This window comes from Rhinolophus sinicus, linkage group LG17, assembly GCF_036562045.2.
Source record: "Rhinolophus sinicus isolate RSC01 linkage group LG17, ASM3656204v1, whole genome shotgun sequence".
Taxonomy (NCBI): domain Eukaryota; kingdom Metazoa; phylum Chordata; class Mammalia; order Chiroptera; family Rhinolophidae; genus Rhinolophus; species Rhinolophus sinicus.
In genome coordinates this window covers 24,065,652-24,089,293 of record NC_133766.1, presented here as the reverse complement: position 1 = coordinate 24,089,293, position 23,642 = coordinate 24,065,652, and the positions used below count along the sequence as shown (strand labels likewise).

Below are 23,642 nucleotides of genomic sequence, written 5' to 3'. Positions count from 1 at the left end.
ATTGGCAATCTGGGAAGGTCAGGCCACTCTCATTCATCCCGGTGTCCCCTTTACCCAGCTGGGCCAGACATATTGTTGGTATTTAATGCATACACACAATTAAAGGGATCCACCCCCCAATATGTAGGTCAGGTCAGGAAAACAAAATTAAGGGCATGTTTGTGAATGCAAAACGATAGGACTAGCGACTGATCTGAGACTCAGGAAGCGTCTAGCTGCAGGTGGGATCATATGATGTTCCTAAGGGAGGTTCTAAAACGGGGGGTTTAAAAACCCTAAATCGAGGCTGTCTGTCTGGAGGGATTAGGAGGCTGGGAGTTGATGGATAACGTCTTGGGTCTTGCCCTAAGGATCGAATACTCTGTGTAGCGACCCTCATACCTGGGCAGTGGGAGCGGGCAGAATCCATGTCTTTCTTCTGTTCTCTCCACGCCCACCCACTCCTGTCACTCAGGAGCCTTCGCTCTCCCCTTTCCTCCAGAGGTTTCCAGCTGTTGATGCCAGGATGGACCTGGCTGCAGGGAGGAGGAGGGAACTCTCTGTCCCTCCCTCCTCCTCCATCTCCCCACCCATCCTCCCTCCTCCCCCTGCCCGCTCTCTGTCTCCCTCCCTCTTTCTCCTCCGCGGCTGTGGAGTCGCCTCGCAGCCGCGAGCCGCGAACGCCCGGCTCCCAGTCCTGGCTTGGAACTGAAGTGTGTGAGTGCGGGTCCTGGCACCCGTCCCTGATCGGCGGGCCGGGTCTGAGGCTGGGCGCAGTGGTCAGCAGCGGAGGCCCAGTTCGGGACCGAGCCGGGGCGCGGGGACCCAGCCGGAGAGCTCGGCGGCGGGCGGGCGCCGCGTCCGGGCGAGTCCGGGGCAGGACCGCGGAAGGCAGGGAGACGGCCGCAGCAGAGGGCAGAGGGCGGAGGGCGGAGGGCGGAGAGCGGCCTGGCTCGCGGAGGGCGCCGCCCCGCCGGAACCGAGCTCTCTGCCCAAGACTGCGGCGGGTCGGTGGGCGCGCACCCGGGCGGCCCCGAGTCCGGAGCAAGTCCTCGGCCAACAGCGGGGGGCGTGCCCCTCCCAGCCCCGCGCCTAGCCCGCTCCGGATCGCTGCGTGGCCAGGGCATGTGAGCGGGAAGCCGGGGCCGCCAGCGCCAGACTGCCGGAGGAGCAGCAGGAGCCCGGAGCCGCGAGCCCAGAGCCCAGCGCCCGGCTGAGTAGTAAGTGCGCCCCTCCGCGCCCCCTCCTCGCCCTCGGAAGTTTGACACTCGCGCCCCCACGGTTCTGGGCAGACGCCGGCTCTCATCTTTGCGAGTTTCCATCCTTCACAAAGTTTTCCGAGGAAGGACGGACCCCCCACCTGACCCTAGCAACCCCGGCCAGTGGGGGCTCTTCGCGGGCAGACAGGGTCCTTGTGGAGAGGGTTGGCCGCCTGGTGAGGCCGTGGGTGGTTGTGGGTGTCTGTGGCTGTGCACACCCAGCGAGCCAAGCTGGGGGTGGGGGTGGGGGGGATGCCCGCTCCTGGCAGAGCCGCACCAGGTCTTTCACACCAGCTTGTCCATGCGCCCAGTTCAAGGATTTCCCAGCGAGAAGCCGAGGCGATCTGTGCGCGCCCCGAGTGGGGCTCGGGTGCCGGCTCGGAAAAGCAGATCTCCCCGCCCCGCCCTGGTGTGTGGGGTGCGGGGTTCCAGCCGCGCCACCCTTCCCACCCTTCCAGGTCTGTTCGTCAGCCGACCAGCCGGGCGCTGCATCCTGTTTGTTTTCTGCTCCGGCTACTCCGGCTCACCCCCTTCCACCTCCCACCTAGCCTTTTTCATACCACCCCCACCTCCCGCCGTGGGTTGTCGGAGGTGAACCTTTTCATCCCGATTTCACCTCAAGAGCAAATAGTGCCTAGGGGTAGGGGAGGGGGTTAGTCGCTCCGTTCCCAGCGGCTCGCCATTGTTTTCCCACTCCGCGCGTTCCATACGTAAACACACACACACACACACACACTCCGCGCGTTCCCTACGTGTACACACACACACACACACACACTGTGTGTGTGTGTGTGTGTGTGTGTGCACGCGCGCGGGCGCGCGCCGGCTGCTTCGAGTCCCGAGGCGCTCAGGGATCGCCCGCGGGGTCTCCCAGCTGCCCGGCTGGGTCGTGCAGCTGGAGCTGCTTCATTACTTCACTGGAGCTGGGGGGGTGGGGGGGGGTGCAGAGACGTAGGGGTGGCTTTAGAGTCCCGCGCTGGGCTGTGAGCCGTGCCTGGGCGGGAGGGAAGTGAATTTTGAACTTCAGCCCTGGACCTTTCCGGGAGGACCCCAGTGCACGAGCGGCGGCTCCCGCCCTGGAGGCCGGACGGCAGCTGCAAGGACTCCAGCGGCGCTCTTGGCAGCGGTCTCTGGGACAGGGGCTAGGAGGACGCCGGGGAGTTTTCCTGGGAAGTTTGCTTTGACTCGGTGGGAATTTCCGGGCAGGGCGCCTCGGCTCTGGTGAAGGGCTTTGGCGGGGACTAAGACAGCCAGGGAAGATGCTGCTGTTCTGGGAGGAGTTTCCAGGGACCCTGATTCACACTGGGCTCTCTTAGGAAGTGGCGCTCCAACACACGGCTGGGATTCAACACATTTTGTTCCTAATTCCCCACCTATGGGCAACGTGGGCTCGGTCGAGTCTTAACTTTTCTAGATTTTCCCTTATGCAAAATGGGCAGAGTTAAGAACACATCTTTGAAATTGGTATCTAATGATTGGTTAAAGGATAGTGGTTTGGAAGGCACAAACTCCGGGAGGGTTGGGACCCACCCCCCAATTGGACCACTGAAAGCCAAGTATAGCTTATTGGTTAAGAGCCAAGGCTCTGGAGTTGGATCCTAGGTACTGCCACTGGCGACGTGATCTTAAGCAGTTTAACCTTACTTACTGCTCTGTGCCTCGCTTTGCTCATCTGTAAAGTGGGTTTCATATGAACAGTACCTACCTTATGGGGTTGTTCTTGGAGATTAATAAAAGTCTTAATAAAGTAAAGCTCATAGAACAGTGCCTGGCACATAATAAGTGTGGGGGAAATGTTAGCTGTTCTTGTCATTATTATTACCCTGACCTTGTACAGAGCCCAGAAGAACACTTTGGCATTGTGCTCATGTAATCAGTTATAATAATTGTCCACTTCTGGGAAGGAAGAAACCTCACACTTCCACCCTTTTGTGATTTTTGGTTGCTCAAATCCTTCCTACTCCTTGTCTAGTTCCATCTTGTTGAGTCTGTTAACTTTTCTTCACCTCCCCTTCCTTTGTCACTCTCTTCATTCACAATTTTTATGAAAGGCATTTCGTTCCCTCCTTTGAAAAAAAAATAAAAATCAATCTTGGCCCAACTGCAGCGCTCTCAGTGGAAATCAGGCCCCAGGAAGGAAGTGGCTCCACAGGGTGTCCCCTGAGTACCCCGGCCTGGGCAGCTGGCTCGGGATTGGATGTGCATTTGTGTCTCTGGGGCTGGGTGAATTTCCGGAGAGAGGAGCCCAGGTGTCTGGGGCCCAGGGGAAGAGTCAGGTGGGACGGGCTGGGGCTGTTCCTGGGGGAGTTGCGGCGTTGGTGTTGCCGCTGCTGGGGCTCACTTGGGAACTTGGAATATCCCAGCTGCCCAGGCAGAATGGGTGTGGGATTTGGGGTACCTGAAGGGCCACAGTTTCACTTCCAACTTTCCACTTGGCGTGTAGACTATTTTCTAGGAATTTGTGTTTGTTGCAAGTGCCTTGTCTGATTCTGCACATGCGCAGCTCCTGTGAGGGTCGATCTGGGCGCCGAGGATGAGCAGGCTGCTTGCTGGCCACCCACACGGTCTCAGACAATGGGCTTCTCTCCTTTCTCTGACCCTCTAACCCCCACCCCGTGCATCAGGGAGGATGGCCAGGAGGTTGGTTCTTGGTGCTTGGAGATCCTACAAGTGGGTGATCTGTGATGAGAACCAGCCAGTGCAGTCACCCCCATTCATTCCTTTAACAGAAATTTGTTGCACACCTATTATGTGCCAGCGGGGCTTCAGGAATGAATAAGACAGGTAGTATGCCTGCCTTCAGGGGGTCTTCTTTCTGGTGGGAGGAGACAGGAAATGCGGAACTTGAGATAAGTAGCCAGGACAATATTGGTTATTCGTCCTTTGTGATGTGAAAGAATACAGTGAGGGTGATGTGATAGAGGACTTATGTGCTTGGGGTGGGAGGCTAGATTGGGAGGCCAGTGAAAGCCTCCCTGGGGAGAGGACTGCTCAGTGAGGCCTGAGGGATGAGAAGGAGACTGCTGCACAAAGACCTGAAAAAGTCTAGCAAATGAAAAATCCCTGAGGCCAGAACAGGGTTTGCAACAGCATTGTGTCTGGAGGGGGAGGGCAGAGCCTGGTTACGGGGACCTGGTAGGACTGACTGGTTAGGAGCTTGGATATTGTGGCCAAGGGTAATGGGACGCCATTGGAGAGTTTTAAGTAGAGGAGTGACATGATCTAATTTATGGTTTTAAGAGAATATTTTGGGAAAAAAAGATTATTTGATACACTGGAAATGATAATCAGGGTTGTCCCAGGGGAAGGAAACGTTGGCTGAGGATGGATGGAAGAAAGATGGTGTTTTCACTGTAGACTCTTGTCCTTTCTGACTATAGTACCATGTGCATGTATCAACTAGAACCAAAAAAACCCCCAAACAACAAGCATATTTGAAAAGAATAGCTTATAACCTGGAAACTGTATATAATAAAATGTAAGAAATGATATTAAGCTATGTAATATAGTACCAATTTTGTAAAGCTAATTATGTGCACATTGTGCGCGTAGCAAGAAGACTAGAAGGCTGCCTTGAAATGTTTACAGAGGTTAATTCTGGATACTGGACGTATGGTGATTTTTACTTCTGTATCTTCTGTTGATTTTTCCAACCTTCTACGGTGATCCTGAACTACTTTTATAAGTGGGAAAATAAAATGTAGAAAAGAGTATCCTGAAGGGGAGCAAGGATGGAAGCAGAGAGGCCAGCTAGGAGGCTGATTCAGAATTAAGATGATGCCTTTGGGTGGGCCAGCGGGAGATTGTTCTGGAGGTAGAGCCACCAGGTCTCAGTAACACACCATTCCCTGATATGATTCTGTGCTCTTGCCTAGAGAGGGCATTTACCCCAGCTCAGATTTTGTGGTCAGGAGTGTAGGGATCCGTGATGGCGAGTGAAGGACCATTTCCAACGCTGGCTTGGCTTTGGAAATGTCTCGGATTCCAGCTACAGCCGTATCCCCATCTTTTCTCCTAGTAGAGGCAGTGGTGGTGGTGGTGGTGGTGGGGTCATCCTGATCATTTTGCTACTTTGATAATTAACAGATTCAGGGAAGGTGATGTATAAAGTGAGACGGATTTAGAGCCAGTGGGGGTGGGGCACACGGTACACAGTATCTCTGAGCTTCTGTTTTCCCATCTGTGAAACGGGACAATAACAGCGACAATCCCTGCCTCCTAGAACATGGGAGGCTCACGCTTGGTCATGTCTACGGCTCCATGAGTGGTAAGGGTCTGGGGTTTGCTGTCGCCAGACAAGTGTTTGCTTGGGCAACAGTTGATTCTACAAAGGTTTTCTCCTCTCTGGAGGTGCTTTGAGATTGGCCCTTATTTGGGCAGCTCCCTGAGTACGTCCGTAGAAAGCTGAAGCTGGCTGAAGCTGATGCTTCTGGGAAAAGTGGAATTCAAATAAAGCTATGTCCCTGTGCCCCATCCCCAGCTACATTCAGGGGTGAAGTCGAGTGTTTGCAAAGGGCTCTGTGCTGGGAAGGTCCCTTCAGGCCCACAGTAAAACGTGCTTTGAATGGGAATTATTTTTGTGCTCAGTGTTTGCTTAAGAGGCTCACTCCTGCCTGAACTCGCTATATCCTCACCCTCTGCTGGTCCCCTGCCTGGAACTGGGATGTGTTAGCCTGGAAGGCTGTCACAGTGCCTATCACCAGGAGGGGCACCCGAGCCCATGAGGATCGCTTTCACAGCTCCCAAGCAGGAAGACATGTCCTGGATGGGGGTCTTTGCCTGGGGACCTCATTTTGATTGCCTCTTCCTTGGTCCTCCTTCCAGCTCCTTGGAAAGACTTGATTGGGAGATCTGTTACAGGTCAACTCAGCAGGGCCACCTTCAAACCTCTGCCGACTTCTCTGGTCAGGGGTGATGCTGTTTCTTTTAAAAATTCCGATACTTTTATCTGAGCAGCATTGATGTGGTAGTTTCCTCCTAAGTGGGGTGGAGCATAGAGTTGGGCCTGAGTTCTGTGGACCTAGCCCCGAGACCCATGTGTCCATCCCAGCTCAAGCCTCATGGTGATGCGGCTCTTGTGCGCTCCCCACCCCCTCTTCCTGGAAGAGGTTTCTGTTCGCCCTGCACGGTCCACAGCACGGAACCTCGCAGTCACTCCCTGCTACTCCAGGCATGTTCTTGGCTTTCCTGCCCCTGAAGACCCCACTGGTCCTGTGACCTGCCCTGTTTAGGAGGAGCCAGAAGGCCTGTAGCCCCACTGCTCACTCCTAGGTGTTTTTGGGAAGGATTTGGATGGACCCAGAGAAGGAACAGTGTAAGTGGTTAGACGTCCAAGAGGCTGTGAGGTGAGGAGGGAAGTGGCTGGGGTTTCACCTGCCTTTTCCTAAGGTCGTCTGTGGGCGAACCCAAGGCCTGAGCACAGCCCTGGATGTGCTGTGTGTGTGACCGGTCCTCTCAACACGAGTGTGCATGTGGGGACAAGCTAGGAGAGCAGCAGAGGCTGAGATTTGTACCCAAAGGTTGAGGGTTCCAGCCAGAAGTATTTTTTTGGGGCGGAGAGCTGTGTATGGGGTAGCATAGGAGAAGGAAGAAGTGGACAGTCTCTCCAGCTGCCACTTTTTTTCCTAAATAGCGTTACTACCGAGGTGCTTTTGGTCACTTTGGGAAGCTTGACACAGGCCCTCAAATCTGAAATCAATTTCCTTGATACACACACGTATAAGTACACTCACAGCATTCAGACTCCCCTCTCCACAGAAGTGGCCTTAGCATTTAAATGGCCTTGGCATGAAGCCCCATAAACAGCCTAGGGGATTGTGGCTTGTTTGGGGGGAGGGGCTTAGTGTTACCCCCACCTTATCCCTTTGTGTCTTATGGGGACATGTCCGAGGTAGGGTTTCAGTGTTTAGACTTGAGGAGAGGAGAATGGGAAGGAGCCACAGACTGGGCAGGAACCCTCGAGACCCTTAGGTCTGTGATCCCTGCCAGGCCTGGAGTTCCCTCGGGATCCACCCCAGAGGAGGCCAGACTTTTCTCCTCCCCTCACCCTACCTCCCCCATTCCTGCCCCTGCTTGACTCAGAATGGAATGTGAAGCCTGTGGAACAGGATGGGATGGGGTGAGAACTGGTTCCCAGAGGGCCTGGTTCCGGCCCCCTTTTGCCCCCCCCAAAGCAGTGGGGGACACGGGCTGAATTGGGCTCCTTGCCCCGTGCCAAGCTGGTCCAGCCATTTTGAAGGGGCAGCCAGACTTGCAGGGGTGGGGGCTCCTCATATAATCCAACATGAGGGTGGGGCCAATTAGAGGCCAGGTGAAGCAGGCAAAGCAGACCCTCCCAACTCCCATAGCTGGGGTGGCCTGCCCTAGAGTAATAGCCTTTGTTGGCTTTTTAAAAAATTATGGCTCATATATATATTGTATTATTTCTGTATTTCTGTAGTTTCCAAAATTAGTACAACAATGTTGTACTTTTGTAATTAGAATGGAAAGGATTTAAAATATATCTAGAATTGCCAGACAGTGAAACAGAAAAAGTAGTCATCGGTTTAGTCTTGGAAGACCAAGAGAAGAGTTGAGGCTTGACCAACACTAGAATATTCTGCAGAAAGAAGAGTCCCTGGCAGGAGGGGTAATAGTGGAAATATGAGAAGAAGAAGCCTGTAAGACTGGACTGATACCCTTTCAAGATGACAGTAGAGTCAGCCCTGTGCCCCCTGCGCCGCCCCCCGTACCCCCTCCCCCCCGCCCTGGGGTTGGACTGGGGTGGGTGGCCCAGGGACCCAGGCCCTTGAGGCCTCCTGCCTTGGCCCTGGCATCTGAGAGGAGGCAGGAAAGGGAGTGAAGCCTTGGCTTAAGCTGCCCTTAGCTGACTCAAAATATTAACTCTTGCCTGGCCACACGAGGTAGGCCCTGCACTCTGCTCAGTGAAGGGTGAGGAAAGTTTTCTGTGTGTGGGGTGTGAAGCTCTCTTGAAACCTCCCCCTCCCCTGCCTCCCAGCACTACTGAAGGATTCTGAAGTCATTCATTCACCCATCCCAGTGAGGCTTTGGTTCTGGGCCTGTCCCTTGAGGGGTGGGCTGTGGTGGGGTGGGGAGGGGTTGGAAGGAAGCCTGTGTGCAGGTATAACCAGGCTCTCAGGCAGGTAGGATGAGGGGAGTGGGGCATGAATGGGGAGCTGTTGGAAGCAGAAGGGAGTGGCCCCTCCAGCCTCTGCCATTTCTCTAGCTTGCCTGACTCCCTTTTTCTTCACTGATGGAGAGGGGGTGTGCGTGCAGGCAGCCAGTTGGGGGCTTGGTCAGCCCCCTCTGGCCCCCGGGGGGCCAGGCATTACCTCAGAGAGCCCCAGGGAGACAGTGGGGACATTAGACCAATGTCAAGAAGGAAAGGGGAGAGTGGACTGGGAGGCAGAGAGAGAGAGCGAGCCAGGCCAGGGCATTGCTGCGGAGGCAGAAGCAGACCCTCCTCAAGCTCCAGTCGCCCCGAGTCTCTGAACCCCGCCCCGAGTCTCTGAACCCCACACGACTGGGGTTTCAATTCCAGTCTTACCTGGGGAGCAGCAGGCAGTGGGCAATCACCCTCCTTCCCTCACTTCTCTCTGTAAGCTCAGTTTCCTCCTACTGTGTCATTGTGAGCATGACACAGCAGCCACGCCCTCACACCAGGAGTCGGGCCACATGAGGGGCTGAGAGAGAGGAGTGGTAGGGAAAGAGCTAATTGTGGGGTCAGTGGGGTCACCTCCCTGGGGCTGGTGGGGCAGGCCTCTACTCTTGGTTGGGAAGATGGGCCGGGCCCAGACTTCACTTACAGGTACCCTAGCCAGGAAACAGGGTCAGAGAACAGGGGAAGGGGATTTGTGTCACATCTGGCCTGGGGCAGAGGTACAGAGCAAGACAGCTTTCTTTGGTATCTGAGGAAGTAAAGGAATGAACTTGACTGTTACTTGCCAGAGAATTATTGTAGTAATTATATGTCTGGGTGAACGAGGCTCTTAGAGTTGTGAGTACACAGTCTGCACAGTTGTACATGATGGCCTTGTTGGAACTGGCTCAGAGCATCAGGGACTTACTGGTTTTTTAAATTGTTTTTGTCATTTTTATTTTGAAAATTTTTAATTATATTTGACATACAATATTATATTAGTTTCAGGTGTACAACATAGCAATTAAACAATTACATATCTTACAAAGTGACCACCATGCTAAGTCTAGTAACCGTCCGTCACCACACGTAGTTATTATGATCCTGTTGACTATTCCCTGTGCTGTACGTTACATCCCTGTGACTTGTTTTGTAACTGGAAGTTTGTACTTCCTAATCTCCCTTCCACTTTTCTGTTCCACCCTTCCCCCCTCTCTCCTTTGGCAATCATTAGTTTGTTCTCTGAATCCATGAGTTTGTTTCTGTTGTGTTTGTCTGTTTATTTTGTCTTTTAGTTTCCACATGTAAGTGAAATCATATGGTATTTGTCTTTCTCTGTTTGACCTATTTCACTTAGCATAATACCCTCTATGTCCATCCATATTGTTTCAAATGGTATGATTTTGTTCTTTTTTACCGGCTGAGTAATATTCCATTGTATGTATGTACCACATCTTCTTTATCCATTTATCCACTGGTGAACATCTAGGTTCCTGCCACATCTTGGCTATTGTAAACAATGCTGCAATAGAACATAGGAATATATATATATCTCTTTTTGAATTACCGTTAGTGTTTTCATTTTCTTCAGATAAATACCCAGAAGTGGAATTGCTGGCTTATACAGTAGTTTTATTTTTAATTTTTGAGGAACTTCCGTATTGTTTTCCATAGTGGCTGCGCCAGTTTACATTCCCACCAATGTGCACGAGCGTTCCCTTTTCTCCACATCCTCACCGACTCTTGTTATCTGTTTGGTGATGGCCATTCTGACAGGTGTGAGGTTGTGACCTATGGTTTTCATAATGTAAGTTCCCTTCTTTTCCACCAGCTCTGCCGGCCTTAGAGCCATGCTCCTCAACCTGATGCTCCCAACTCTGGAGGTGATCCTTGGCTATTGGTTACCGCTTTCTGGACATTGGAGCTTGGGGAACCAGAATTGAGGGGAAGGCTTGTATGCACGTGTGAGTGTGGGTGTGTTGGGTATTTTAGAGAGGGTCTCTGGTTGGACTGTCACCACCCTCCTCATGAAGTCGGAATCCTGTTTGGATAATTGGCCACAGGTACAAGGGAGCTTGATTCCTGAGTCAGGCTGGTTGGGTTTAGGACGGGCAGGGAGGACTGATGGGGCAAACGGGGAGGAAGGGGGGTTCCTGCCTCACCTGACAGCAACCCTCCACCAGGCCCTTTTGCTGGACTTCAACCCACAGGGTCTCCGTGTCCTTCCTTCCTCTTTCCCTGTCCCATCATGAAGACTCACCCATCGCTTGTCCCTTAGGATCCAGCTCTTTGATCTCTGAGACAGTAACTGGCTAATTGGATTACTAATCTAAGTTTGTGTGCTGGTGACTCCGAAGCACAGGAGCCTTTTAATCAGCCAAGGGCTTTTTTTTTCCTTAAAGATTTTTTATTGGGGAAGGGGAACAGGACTTTATTGGGGAACAGTGTGTACTTCCAGGTCTTTTTTTCCAAGTCAAGTTTTTGTCCTTTCAATCTTAGTTGTGGAGGGTGCCGTTCAGCTCAAGTTGTCCCTTCAGTCTTAGTTGTAGAGGGTGCAGCTCAGTTCCAGGTCCAGTTGCCGTTGCTAGTTGCAAGAAGCCTTTTTAATGCAAGAGGCCTTTTTAATCCAAGAGGTGGCTCTCAGAATGGGAACTTGGGTGGAGGTGGAGTGGCCGTTTGGGCCTATGGGGGCCTGCGCAGTTCACTCATCTACTCAGCAGATATGTAAGGAACGCCCGACTCTCTGCTGTGCCCTGCTGCACTGGGGCTAAGATACCTTTATACAGTTTTGAGGAAGATAAAGAGAAGTAAATAATCGATTAGATACTGACTGACAACAGTGAAGATTAGGGAGGTACAGGGTGAAGTGCTTTGGGAGCACCCAAGAGGGGCACCACAACCAGCTTTGGACAGTCAGGGAAGGCTCCCTGGAAGAGGAAGCAAAGACCTGGAGAATGAGGAGGAGATAGTTTGGCAAGAACAAGTCAGAGAAGAGAGGGTTGTAAGGGCAAATCGCCCTGTCTCCCAGGGGCCCCACCTGGGTCTCCAAGGGCATGTCAGATAGTCATCCTGACTTTTGGGGGAGGTTGAGTGGGGGACATTCGAAGACAGGGTGGCTAGGGGCTCCTGGCACCCAGGTCCTTGTTCAGCTATGAGTTGTGTGTGCCAGCACGGGAGCATGGGTTTTGGGGTGCGCTAATATGTATGGGGTGTGCGGGGGTTGCCTGTGGTGTGGTGCTGTGGATTCAAGTGGGACTAGGGCACAGTGCAGTGCCCAGGCCTCTCCCAGGCAGCTGCAGGAGGTGCAGGATTGCCAGGGCCAACTGCAAATTAGCCAGGCTGGTGTTAAATGCCTTTGCTGCTTCTTTCCTCCTCTCCTGTTTCTCCCTGCCCTCCCGAAAATCAACAACTGTGTCAACAGCGGGGTGATTGTGCTTGGCCAGCAGCCTCCAAGGCTGCCAGGACTGGGCAGGTGCTGGCAGGGGCTGCTGGAGCCCCACACTGGGGGCAGGCTGGGCCTGGCTGCCAGGGCTGCAGGATAAACAAGGCCGCACACAGGCTGGCCAGGAGGGAGGGAGGCCACAGGCAGGCTGGAGGGAGAACAGGTGTCTCAGGAGCGCTGCAGACACAAAGAACCTCTTGTCTCCTCCTCTCTGGCCCCAGGGAGCAACCCCCCTCCTCCCTTTCTCAGGCTCAGCCTGAGACCAGTGGCCAGGTCAGCCAGGGGGTTCTGGGAGTGAGTGAAGGGCAGGTGCTGACCTCTAGATTCCCCCTGCCTTTGGTTCTTGAGAGAGGTAAAACCAGTCCTGACTGGGGGGCAAGGGCAGGGGGGAGTCGGGTGCCCTAGCCCCACCCATCATGAGGCCTCAGTGAGTCTCAGTTTCCCCACTGGAAAGCCAGAAAACTCCGCACTCCTGCTGAGGCACCCAAGGAAGAAATGGGTGGGAGCTTCTGGGAGGAAAGAAGCACTCAGTGTCAGGACTAATGGAAGGTGGGGCGACAAGTAGAAAGACCTGGGCCAAGGGATTCCAGGTGGGATTTTGGGGCTGGAGGTGGCTGGAGTGTGGCAACACCCTCCTCCCTTCATACCTCTTGATGACATAAACCTTTACTGAGCACCTACTGTGTGCCAGGCACTGTATTCGGGTTGGGGGAGGCAAGGAAAAATAATATAGTAGCAGCACAGATCAGCAGATTGTGGAGTCAACTGCCTGTGTAAGTACCCAACTGTCTTGGTAAGTAACTTAATCTCTCTGAGATTAATGCATCTGTAACATGGGGGTGATAATAGTCACTGCCTGATGGAGCTGTTGTGATTGTTACATGTGTGAAAATGTGTGAAGAGATGCATGGTGTGATGTGTGTTGTATGGTAAGGACGCTATTAAGAGAAGGCCATTATTGTCCAAGTGTCCCGGAGAGTGTCAGGGTCTCAAGTGTAATCAGAGCCTAGGAAATAGACAGGTTAAAAAGTAATTGGCAGTCCAGTCAAGTACTAAACACCAGGATGTCCAAGGGCTCTGGAATGCCCTGGAGGAACAATCAACTCTGCTAGGATTATTAAGGAGTGATTTATGAAGGTGGGGAACATTTGAGCTGGGCTTTCAGTGAGGTATAGGAGTTTTCTGGGTCAAGAATGTAGGATGGGCCTTCTATGAAGTGGCACCGTGTGTGAGCCAGAGCCCAGAGGTGTGAAAGTGCATGTTTGTACCTATATTATAGGTTTGGGAGGACAACAGCTGGAGGGGTGGCAGGGGCCAGGCTGAGAAGGGCCTGCATGTCAGGCGAAGGGCTTCAGGCTCATCTGCAGGGTGAGGTGCCAATTTTGGTGATTGATACACAATGCCGTTTTTCTTCCTCCCCACACCAATCTGCATGACTTATTGAAAAACTCAGTCTCACTCACTCCTCAATACCTTTAATTTATAGAGAAACAGGATTGTTTAGTGAAAACACCATAGAGTTTTAGTCAGAAAGTTCTGGATTTAAAGATTTTGGATTTTGAATCTCGATATTGGGCCATATACCTAATTTCTTTGAGCCTCATTTTTCTTTTCCGTAAAATGGGGTAGTGGGATCTCCTCTGGCGCCAGATGATTGTGAGGATTAGAGAGAAACGGGAGATGCGGCTCACTGTTTGTGTGGTCCTGCCCATGTCAGGACCCTTCTTGAGCCTTGGTCTCTATATCTGTACCATGGAAACAACTGTATGTCTCCTTCCTTCCATGATTTTTGAATAGGTAACGGGCCATGGGTAGATCAGACATGCTGGGAGGCCCAGGACGACAGGGGCCAGACGCTGGCCTTCCTGGGGCAGCGCCCGGGCCTGCGGGGCTGAAGAGGAGGGAGCTGACCCCCTGTGGCTGGAGCAGTGGCTCCAGTACAGGTGCTGTCCTGGGCATCAGGCAGTCGTGCGTCCGTCCTGCCTTTTCCATCGGGGTGACGCCGTTCAAGGGCCCTCTGACATCTTCCTGTGACTGTGATGCTGGTGTTTGAGGGCTAGAGGGCAGCTGGGGCCAGTGGGCACCGAGGACACCAAGGCTCTGCTCTAGCTTTGGCTTGTATGTCTACAGGCCTGCTGCTTGGCCTCTTGGAACCTTGCTTTTCCTATCTGCAACTTGGGAGGGTCCATCGTGATCCCTCCCAGGATGAAACAAGAGTGCTGTGCTCCTGAGGCGATAGAGGCAGATAAGATTGATGACAGCCACCTGGTCGTTTTTGTCGCACTTTTAAACTCCAGGTGTGGAGTCAGATACTTCGCCACCGTCCTGCATCGCCACTTGGCAGTGCCCTCCCTGGTTTGTCTCCCTCCGCGTGGTTTATCTCAGGGGTGCCTCATGAAACCTGTGAGTCAGGAAGGGCTGAGATTATCTAACTGCCCGTTTTGTGGCTGAGGAGACCGAGATTTAGAGATGGGGACTCGTCCCAGTGGTGGGGTTTCCTCGTCCCACACGGGCTGTGGGTCTGCAGGGATGAGCCAGCTCGTCCATGTGGTGCGTCTCATCCTGTGCACAACGAGGAAACCCCCTCTGGGATTTGCTGCACAGTTCCCTGGCCTCCTGCCATTGGTTTTGAGGGATTGGTGATGGGAAGGGCCAGGGGCATCGAGGAATGTCTGGAGCACATTGGGTCTCCTGTCATTCGCAGGGAACCCATCCCGAGACCAGATAGGCAGAGGCCACCATTCTCCTCTCCACTCTCACTTGCCACCTTAGCCATGCCCAGTGTGAGTGTATCTCCATTTTATCTTCCTCCTCTGCACTCAGCGTTTCTCAGGTGGCTGTGAGGTGAGGTGAGGCCAAGCAGAGAAGTTGGTGCAAAGGGGAATGCCAGGAGATGTGGCTGGGGCCAGTGCTCTGGGATGCCCAGGCCAAGTGGCAGATAGCTTCCCAGGTAGCCATGAGTGAGACAGAGGCAGAAAGAGTAGCAGTGACACTTGGATTTTTCCAAGGGCCATGTACACATTTACATATAGTTTGCATGTAACCAATACACTGAACACAATTTTATAATTTATCTCTAGGCACATTCAGATTTGCCTTTTATACTATTGTTTTGTCAAAGATGGCTGCTTCCTTCGTCTTTTTGCTCTTGCCTACACCTTCTCACTCCTGTCCCATTTCCCCCGACCCCTCTCATGGAGGGCAGGTGATTGGGAACAGAGTCAGCTCCCAGTCATCCACCATAGATCCTCCCTCCCTGGGGGGAGCACAGAGGGCTGGATGACCCACTGCTCTTCAGCAGGGAGCCATTCCATTGCTCCCCAGCAGCCACCGTCACCTGTGAATGGGGACCAGAGAGCCTTCACATGGAGGCACACAGTGCTTGGCACTTAGCAGGTGCTCAATAAATGTGAGGATAAAGTGAAATTAGAGACAGAAGGATTTCCTTGGGGCCTGGCTTCTGTGCCTGTGAGCCGGGAGGCTAGTGGGGGAAAGGAGCCCCTCGCCGTCCCGGGGTGGTAAGAACCCATTTCCCTCTCTGACTGGCCAAAGAAAGCATTTCTTTCTCTTCTCGGCCTTGCAGGAAATAGTGTTGGGCATGAGAGGAGCAGAAAGGAAGAGTCAGACCTTCTATTTTGTTTTCCAGATTGAGATTCTGTTGTTAGCAATTTCTGACACCCAGGTCTGCAGCCAAGCGCATTCTCTTCTCTGCAGTGTTGGGGAGATTCTTGGCCATGGCAAGAGGCTGGACAGGAAAGAGCATGGGTCAACAACTTTATGATTGACGGTGATTCCTTGGCCTGTGCTAGGGGACAGTTTTAGCGCGGGGCCAATTTGAGCCCAGCCCTGTGTGGAGAGACGCCCTTCCGGGATGGCATCCCCATGTGAACCCAAATGGCTCTTGTAAGGAGGGCGAGTGGGCTCACCTCTCACACTTCTGCCCACTGGGCCTCGGGCTCCATGGTTTTCTCTGTGAAATGGGGTCAGGGCACTGATGTTCAGAACAGTTGCTATAGAGTTTGTCGAGATGGCAGGGCCTGCGACGACCCCTACAAGGAAAGGAGAGCAGCTGTGTGCAAGAGGATCCCGGAAGAGGGGGAGCAGGCAAGATGACCACCCCTGTGGAAAGAGTGGCGCACAAGCAAAACAACCCCCTTTCTGCAAAAGTGCTGAGCTGGTGGAATTTAGTTTCCCGGTTGCGAGATCGGGGCAGTAGATAGAGCTCTGCGGGCGCCTGGGCTGTGTTGTGCAAGGTTGTATGTGGGGGTCCCGGAAGACAATGGAGAGGGCAGGATCAGCACCTGTGGAGCCCCCTCCACCAGGCTGGCCTCCCCACTTCCCTGCGGTTACCACCGGTCCCCATTCCTGGAAGCAAGTCCCCTTCCTCCACCCACCGCTCATGTAAGTTGGTCTCATTCTTTCCTTGTCCCCTCATTCTCCTCCCGACTGTTTGGACTAGAAGTGGTTATATTAGCCTTTCTTCAGGGAGTGGAGGGGTTTCTCTGGGTCAGGACTGGTGGTGCCTAATCCCCTGGCCTCTGCCTCACAGCTGGGCCGGTCCCAGACTGCTTTGAGGAGAGTGAACCTTTCAAGGGGTGGATTCCTGCAGCCCAGCAGGTCTCCAAGCTTGGTGCCATCGCATGATTGGGAAGGGCAGACTTGCTAGAGGAGAAAACGCGTGTGTGGGACTCTGGGAAGAGCCAGGGCAGAGAAAGTGTGCATCGGGCGGTGGGGGAAAGGGATGGTGTACAAGGAGAGAATGGAAATGGTTTCCAGCTGTGAGCTTTGGCCTATTATCTTACTGTTATCCTCACACAGCTGATGACCACTCTGTCCTGAGGTGGGTACTTGTCCTCTGTTCTTGGGTTGGCATCCTCCTCCCTGGCCAGCTCAAGGCTCTTGCTAGGGGTTCAAGAAAGGATGAACTCGGAGATTCGATTTGGCGTGGATAAGTTCAGTAAAGTGTGTGTGGAGCACATACTCTGGGCCCAGTACCAGGCTTGGCTCCATTAGCAACCCGTGTCCTGCTAAGGCAAATAATAGTGGGGCACCTCTGTACCCGGTACTGCGAGGAGTCCTGCTGGGGGAAAAGAGAGGGTCTTGGCTTAGACGAAGACCACGCACGGCAGAGCAGGCCAAGGAACTAGGACTTTGTTGACAGTGACGCACCAGAGAATGTTTCAGAGAACTTTTAGAACGGGTGGCTCATTCATTCAGTCTGAAACTTCTCTTCATTGTTCTGTGACGTGGTCCAACAGATCCCTGTTCTTTCTCTTTCCTTAAAGACACTTTTGCTGCCTTCAGAGCGCGCTGAACCGTCTGGTGATCGAGACAAGTTTCCCTTCCCTGCCAGGGCTAGTGGGTTCCCAGGGTGTGGGGCCACGCTGGCAGCCCTGGGCAGTGGGTATGTTCCTTTTCCCTGTCTGCCCTGACCCATGCTGCCCTTGGCTTTGGTCCAGCTGGGGCCCAAGTGAGTGTGGCCCACTTTCCTGGGAAATCCAGCTTGTGCCATTTCTCGATGAATGGGCAAATTTATATTGTTTGGGATTGAGGAATATTAATCTCTAGATGTCATTCTAAAAGCCAATGGCTTGGTATATTTTTGAACAAATGAGATAGGGGAATGAATAAGCATTACAAGTTCTCATTAATGTGAAAGCACTGGATGAGGCTGGGGTGGAGGAGACTAGATCCTGTTCTCAGGGAAGCTGTAATCTGGGGCAGTGAGACAAAAAAATCCTAGGAAACTAAGCTGCATTGTGGGAACAAAGCCTTTCATCAGAGTTGGCCAGGACACCAGGACTGATGGTGACAGTTCATCTCTGCAGCATTGGGTTGAGAGGCTGGGGACGAGGGGGAGTCTGACAGACCCAGGGTGAGTGGTTTTACTTCTTCTAAGCTGTGTGATTTCTGGCAAATACCAAAACGTTTTTAGCGCCTAGTTCTCTCACGAACTGGGAAAAGAATAATACCTATCTCACGATGTGAAAAGGATTCAATGAAGTGATATACAAGGTGTGATAAAAAAATACGGTGAATGTTTACATTTAAAAATTTATTACAGTAAAAGACATATTGCCATTGATCCCCCTCAAAATACCCCTCCTCACTTTGAACACACTTATCCCATTGTTCTTGCCACTTTCTGCAGCAGTTCTGGAGTCCTCTTTTGTGAGTGTCTTTAGTTGTGCTGTCATGGCTGCCTCGATGTCCTGAATCGATTCAAAACGTTTACCTTTCATGGTCATTTTGACTTTGGGGAAGAGCCAGAAGTCACGTGGTGCCAGAGCTGGTGAATAAGATGGATGAGGACACACTGTAATGTTGTTACTTGACAGAAATTGTCGTACCAGAAGCAATATGTGACATGGAGAGTTGTCATGATGGAGGCTAAAGTAGACACTCATGAAAGAGGACTTCCAGAACTGCTTTAGAAAGTGGCAAGAACGATGGGATAAGTGTGTTCTAAGCGAGGGGGTGTATTTTGAGGGGGTTTAATGGCAATGTGTCCTTTACTGTAATAAATCTTTTAAATTTAAATATTCACCATGTTTTGTGGTCACACCTTTGTGATTACAGCTCCTAGTAGTACAGGGCCTGGAGTACAGGAGGCCCCAGTCAGTGGGAGCCAGTGTTAGTACAGCGGCTACTGTGTTGGTGGCTGTCGGAGCAGATGTCGGGTTGCGGATGGCACTGCCCTCCTGGGGCCTGCCTGGATGTGGGGGCAGCCCTCCCTCGCGTCGTGAGTATGACCTCTGTAGGATCTGGGACAGGAGGAGGAGCAACTCTCCGGAGTGTGGCGGGGACCACTGCCAGCTGTGACACCTCCCTCTATGCTTCTCTGTGCTTCCGCTTCCTCAACTGTGAAATGCTGCCGACAATCAGGCCTGCATGTTGGGAGGATTAAATAAAAAGGATTACATGGAAAGTGTTCAGAACAAAGTCTGGCACATGGGACTCTTTTCCAGGTATTTGGTGCTGTTACTGTTGCTGTGGTCATTCTGTTACTGGAGTGAACCATTCCCTCAAAGAAACAAGGGTGAGAGCTGCTCCCTAAGTGTCCCAGGAGCTGGGGTATGGGGTGAGGGACCCTGCCATGCTGGTGCTGGGGAGCAGCCCAGAGAAGGGAACAAACACTGTTTTTCACACACTAGCTGCTGGCGGGGCGTTGCCAGGTGTAGCAGAAATGACACTCTGGCTCAGAGTGCACTGCCTTTTGTCCTTTGCCCAGTGTGGTCCCTTAAATTGGTCACTAAGGGGGCAATTCTACACCAAGCAGGACGGATTTTTTGTAAAACCGATGGAATTCACATGTAGTTGGGTCGCTGTGAGACCAGAACCACCACATTCACAAAACTGAACTGCTGGTGAATTTTAATAATTCGTAGTAATCAACAGCCTTTCACTAACCTTTGGACTCGGGGTGCCCAGGAGCTGCCTGCAGGAGCCTGGCAGGAAGTAAAGGCTGCCGGGTTGGCACCCACGCCCATGGCGAGAGGGTTAGCTGGGTTTGGAGCGCCTGTGGGCAGTAGCCTCTTCTCCCAGATCTTTGTGTTGTGGTCAGGCAGACTGTAAGTGGGACTCTGCCTTCACCCCTTGGCCTCAGTTGCTTCATCTATAAAATGGGTTTTGTCACTGCCCAAAATATCTGTGAAGTTCTCAGTGTGTGGTGATCATTCAATAAATGACAGGTGCTGTCAGTATCTTCTGAGAAGCTTCCGTATCTTTTGGCCAAATTTGGCTGCAGCCTGAAGGTGGAGATCAGGGGTTTAGCAGCTCCTATATTTATTTCACAGCATCAGAGGCTGTGGGGCCTCCCCCACTTATCATCGTACCTCTGGGGGAAGAAGGAATAATTCACTCCACGTGCAAATGGAAAAACCGAGACCTGGGAAGGCTAGGTGTGTGCACCAGATCCTACAGTGAACTACAGGCGCCCAAACCCCTCCCCAGTATATGGGGTTTTATAAACCAACCATCAAGTGTATGAAGTGCTTTGATATTTGCAAAAATCACTCTGCTGAGGCGCCCAGCAGTCTGTTGGTGTGTATTTTTACTCCCAATTTACAGATAAGAAAGCTGAGGTTCAGAAAATTATGACTGATTTTGTGGCAGAGGTAGGGCTCAAACTCAGACCTTCTGCCTCCAAATCCAGGGCTCATTTCCACTGTGCACTCAGAATTCTAACCCTGCCTGTCTAGACCCCCTCTGCAATTATTTTTTCCCTCCATATAGGGAGGTCTGTTAGGGTGGATAGTCATGAGCCAGCAGGAAGAGGGTTAAATTCCTCCTAAGAGACAGAGCTGGCGCCTCCAGTGACCCCATCACTGACCTCATCCCCTGGGTCAGGGCTGCAGGCTGTGGGGGAAGGGCAGAGAGCCTCTAACAGCACAGTGGGCAGAGGGAGGGCCTGGGGACGCTACGCCCATCTCTCTTCCTCTTTGGACAAAGATGGACAAGATTGCTGGTGGCTCTTTGGTTTCCATAGAAAATCCCTAAGGGTCCATAGTGATGGCCTGCCATCCGTGTGACCTGCACTCTTAATCAGGCCATGGAGCATAGGCATCTCTTAGAGACACTGGAAGCCATGTAATTTGTTCTTAGTTAAGTGAGAACTGGGGAAATTTTTACCAGTAAAGGCACCAGTAATAGAAGATGGTAATATCAAGTGAACCTTAAGGCTGGGTGAGACTTTAGCCCCAGCTTGTCATTCATTGAGGAGGAAAGGGATGATTCCGTGGCCCCCAGAAGCCAGCATCTGTGGGATAAGTGGGTGAGTCCCTGGGAACTGGGAAGGCTGCTCATTCCCCCCCTTCCCTCCCCAGGCGCACCCCACCCCAGTGACCCCTATATTAGCACAGGCCTTCTGGGTTAGAGCTTTCCTTTGGACCATTGTCATTGGGTCCTCTCCAGATGGGGAATACACCAGGGGTAAACCTCAAGAGAGGCCCCGAGTGGGAGGATAACGCACTAGGCTTTACCTGTTCTGGAAACCAGCTGTCAGCCCAGTGCTTTCCTTGAAACCACCATGCTAGGAAGGAAATTTGAAGAAAGGATTTCCAGGAAAGACAGGGAACTGATTTTAAGGGAAAACCAAATCTCTTCCTCCACCCCATCCTTCTGCCCCGACGTCTCTTTATCTCCCTGCTAAGGGATCCTAAATACAACTTGTCTCTGTGTGGCAGGTGGAAGCCTTTAATCGTTCCTAGAGGTGAGGGAGGCTTCGAGGGAAAGGGCTTCTAGCTGGTGGGGCAGGTCTGGTACTGTCTGGCCCTGGCCTTTTCTAGACACTTCAATTAGTGACGTTAATTATGGCTTTGGGAGTGTGGGCCTGCGCTCTCCCTGACGCCCAGTCTGACATTGGTCCCCAGTCTGTGAGGCTATGTTTATGCTCTCGCCTTTGCCCATCTACAAGATTAAAGGTGCCGTGAAAGTGCAAATTATTAGCAGTTTCATGTTCTCCATCTTTTTTGTGTGTGTGTGGTAAATATGCATAACAAAATTTACCATTTTAACCAAGTTTTAAGTGTTAACAGTTCAATGGCATTAAGTACATTCACATGTTGGTTGTGCAACCATCACCATTGTCTATTTCCAGAACTGCATCATCTCCAAACTAAAACTCTGTCTCTATTAAACAGTAGCTCCCCCATCGCCCCTCCCCCAGCCCCTGGTGACCTCTATTCTACTTTCTGTCTCAATGAATTTAATTTCTCCAAGTACCTCTTAAAAGTGGAATCATGAAATATTTCAATTTTGTGTCTGGCTTATTTAGCATAGTATTTTCAGGGTTCATCTTATGTTGTACCATGTGTCAGAATTTCCTTTTTAAGGCTGATAATATTCCATTCTATCACTTATCTATAGCATTTTGTTTATCCATTCCTCCATCCATGGACACTTGGCTTTCCACCTTCTGGCTATAGTGAATAATGTTGTATGAGCATGGGTGTACAAATCTTTCTTCAAGAAACTTTTCAGTTCCTTTGGGTATATACCCAGAAGTAGAATTGCTGGATCACATGGTTATTCTATGTTTAATTTTTTGAGGCGCTGCCATATTGTTGTTTACAGTGGTTGTATCATTTGACATTCCCACTAGCAATTGTTCACATCCTTGCCAGTGCTTTTTTTTTTTTTAATAGCCACTATAATGGGTGTCAAGTAGTATGTCACTGTGGTTGTCCATCTTTCTAAGGGGATGTCGAGGCCCCGAGACATGCCCCCGTTACAGCCTCCATCCTCAATTCTCTACTTCCTTGGCTACTTTTCCCCAGTCCATCAGCAGGGTGCAGGTGAGGTCCTTCTGCTGCCTCGCTCTGTCCACTGACTGTCAGACCCCTTTCCTTCCCATCTGTCACAGGAGCAGAATGGCCTTGACGTACTAGAAGCGTCTGGAAGGGTGGATGACCTTGGATGAGGAGGAGGTTTTAGTAGCATGAGGTTTAACAACAAGTTGATCATGGCAACCATGGGCATTGGATACAGTAAAAAAAGCCGGGAGTAGAAGATGTGCATTTATTACACGTGGCTTTGTAAAGAATTTTTAATAATTCCCAATTTTTAGTGACATGAAAACTCCCTTTTACATAGTCTATTAAGTGGGGGGAAAGTATAAAAACTTGCTTATGAGCTCAATGATGAAAAAGAAAATTATGCATAAGAAAGACTTGACGGAGACATGCCAAATTGTTGTCAGTGGCCTCCTCCAGCTCGATGGGAAATGGGTGACTTGTTAATTTTTCTGTCCTTTTTATGTTGTTTGCAGATTTTCTGCAATGAGCACATGTTCCTTTTTATATTCAGAAACAAAATTGATAAGAAAATAAGAATGACTGCAGCTATTCATTAGGCATATGTATTTTAAGGGAGTAGGAAGCACACAGTTCTGCTCAATGCTGTTGAGAGCTGGGCGTGAATAGGAAGTAAGGGGAGCAGCACTGGAGGCGTGGAGACAGATGGCACCAAGGGATGGCCAAGAAACAAAGAAGTGATGACTAAGGGAGGTCAGGGGTTGGGCAGCCCTGTGCCTTTGGGAATGCAGGCTGCCCCTAATTCACTTGGAAGATAACTGGTGGGCTTGGACTCCTTTGGGGTTGTTTTTATCTCCCTATGTGGTGTAGATAGGAGCACTGACCCCCACCTGCTTTTACCTGGTCTCCCTGCGTGGCTGGCAACCTGTGAAACCAGGGCTTTTTTCGCACCAAGTTTGCCTTTTATTTCTCTTGTGTCAACCAAAATAGGACCTGCCCGGGTCCCTTGAACCCTATCATGCGAGCAGCAGTGGCCCAGCAGAGGTTGGAAGTTGGGAACTGGCAATTCAGCCTCCAGGAGTGACTTTCCATGGCCCTTGGGACCTCAGACAAGTGAAAGAGAAGCCAGTATAATCCAGTGCTTAAAAGAAGGGACTCAATAGCCAGTCTCTGGGTTCAGTGTCTTGGTTACCACTCACTGGCTATGACCTCGGGCAATTGCTTAGTCACCTTAAGCTTCTGTGTCCTCATCAGTAAAACAGAGATGTAATAGTAATTATATCACAGGGCTGTTGAAAGAATTAAAAGAGCTGATTCCTACAAGTGTCACTCAGCATGCTTTGTGCTCTGTTCCTGTTGTCTGGTTGAGAGGTAAGTTCTGATGCTAGACTGCTCAGGCTCCAGGCACCTCTGTGCCTCGGTTTTTCCATCTGTAAAATGGAGCTAATAATATCATCTACCTCATGATTTTTGTGAAGATTAAATAAATTAATGTAAGCAAAAGTGATTCAAACAGTGATTGGTACAAAGCAAATGCTCAGTGAATGTTAGCTATTGTGGGGTGGGGGATG

The 23,642-nt window shown here is 51.5% G+C and overlaps 1 protein-coding gene across 2 annotated transcripts in view; it reads left to right on the top strand.

Annotated features, from left to right (window-relative positions):
* Nucleotides 1-597: 597 nt before the first annotated feature.
* The window catches only part of SOX13 (SRY-box transcription factor 13), a 46,812-nt gene continuing 23,767 nt past the window's right edge, over nt 598-23,642 (top strand). For both annotated transcript variants that reach the window (XM_019711400.2, XM_019711398.2), the window contains exon 1: nt 598-1,199. The gene's annotated coding sequence lies outside the window, so the exon portion shown is untranslated. The remainder of the gene's footprint in view (nt 1,200-23,642) is intronic.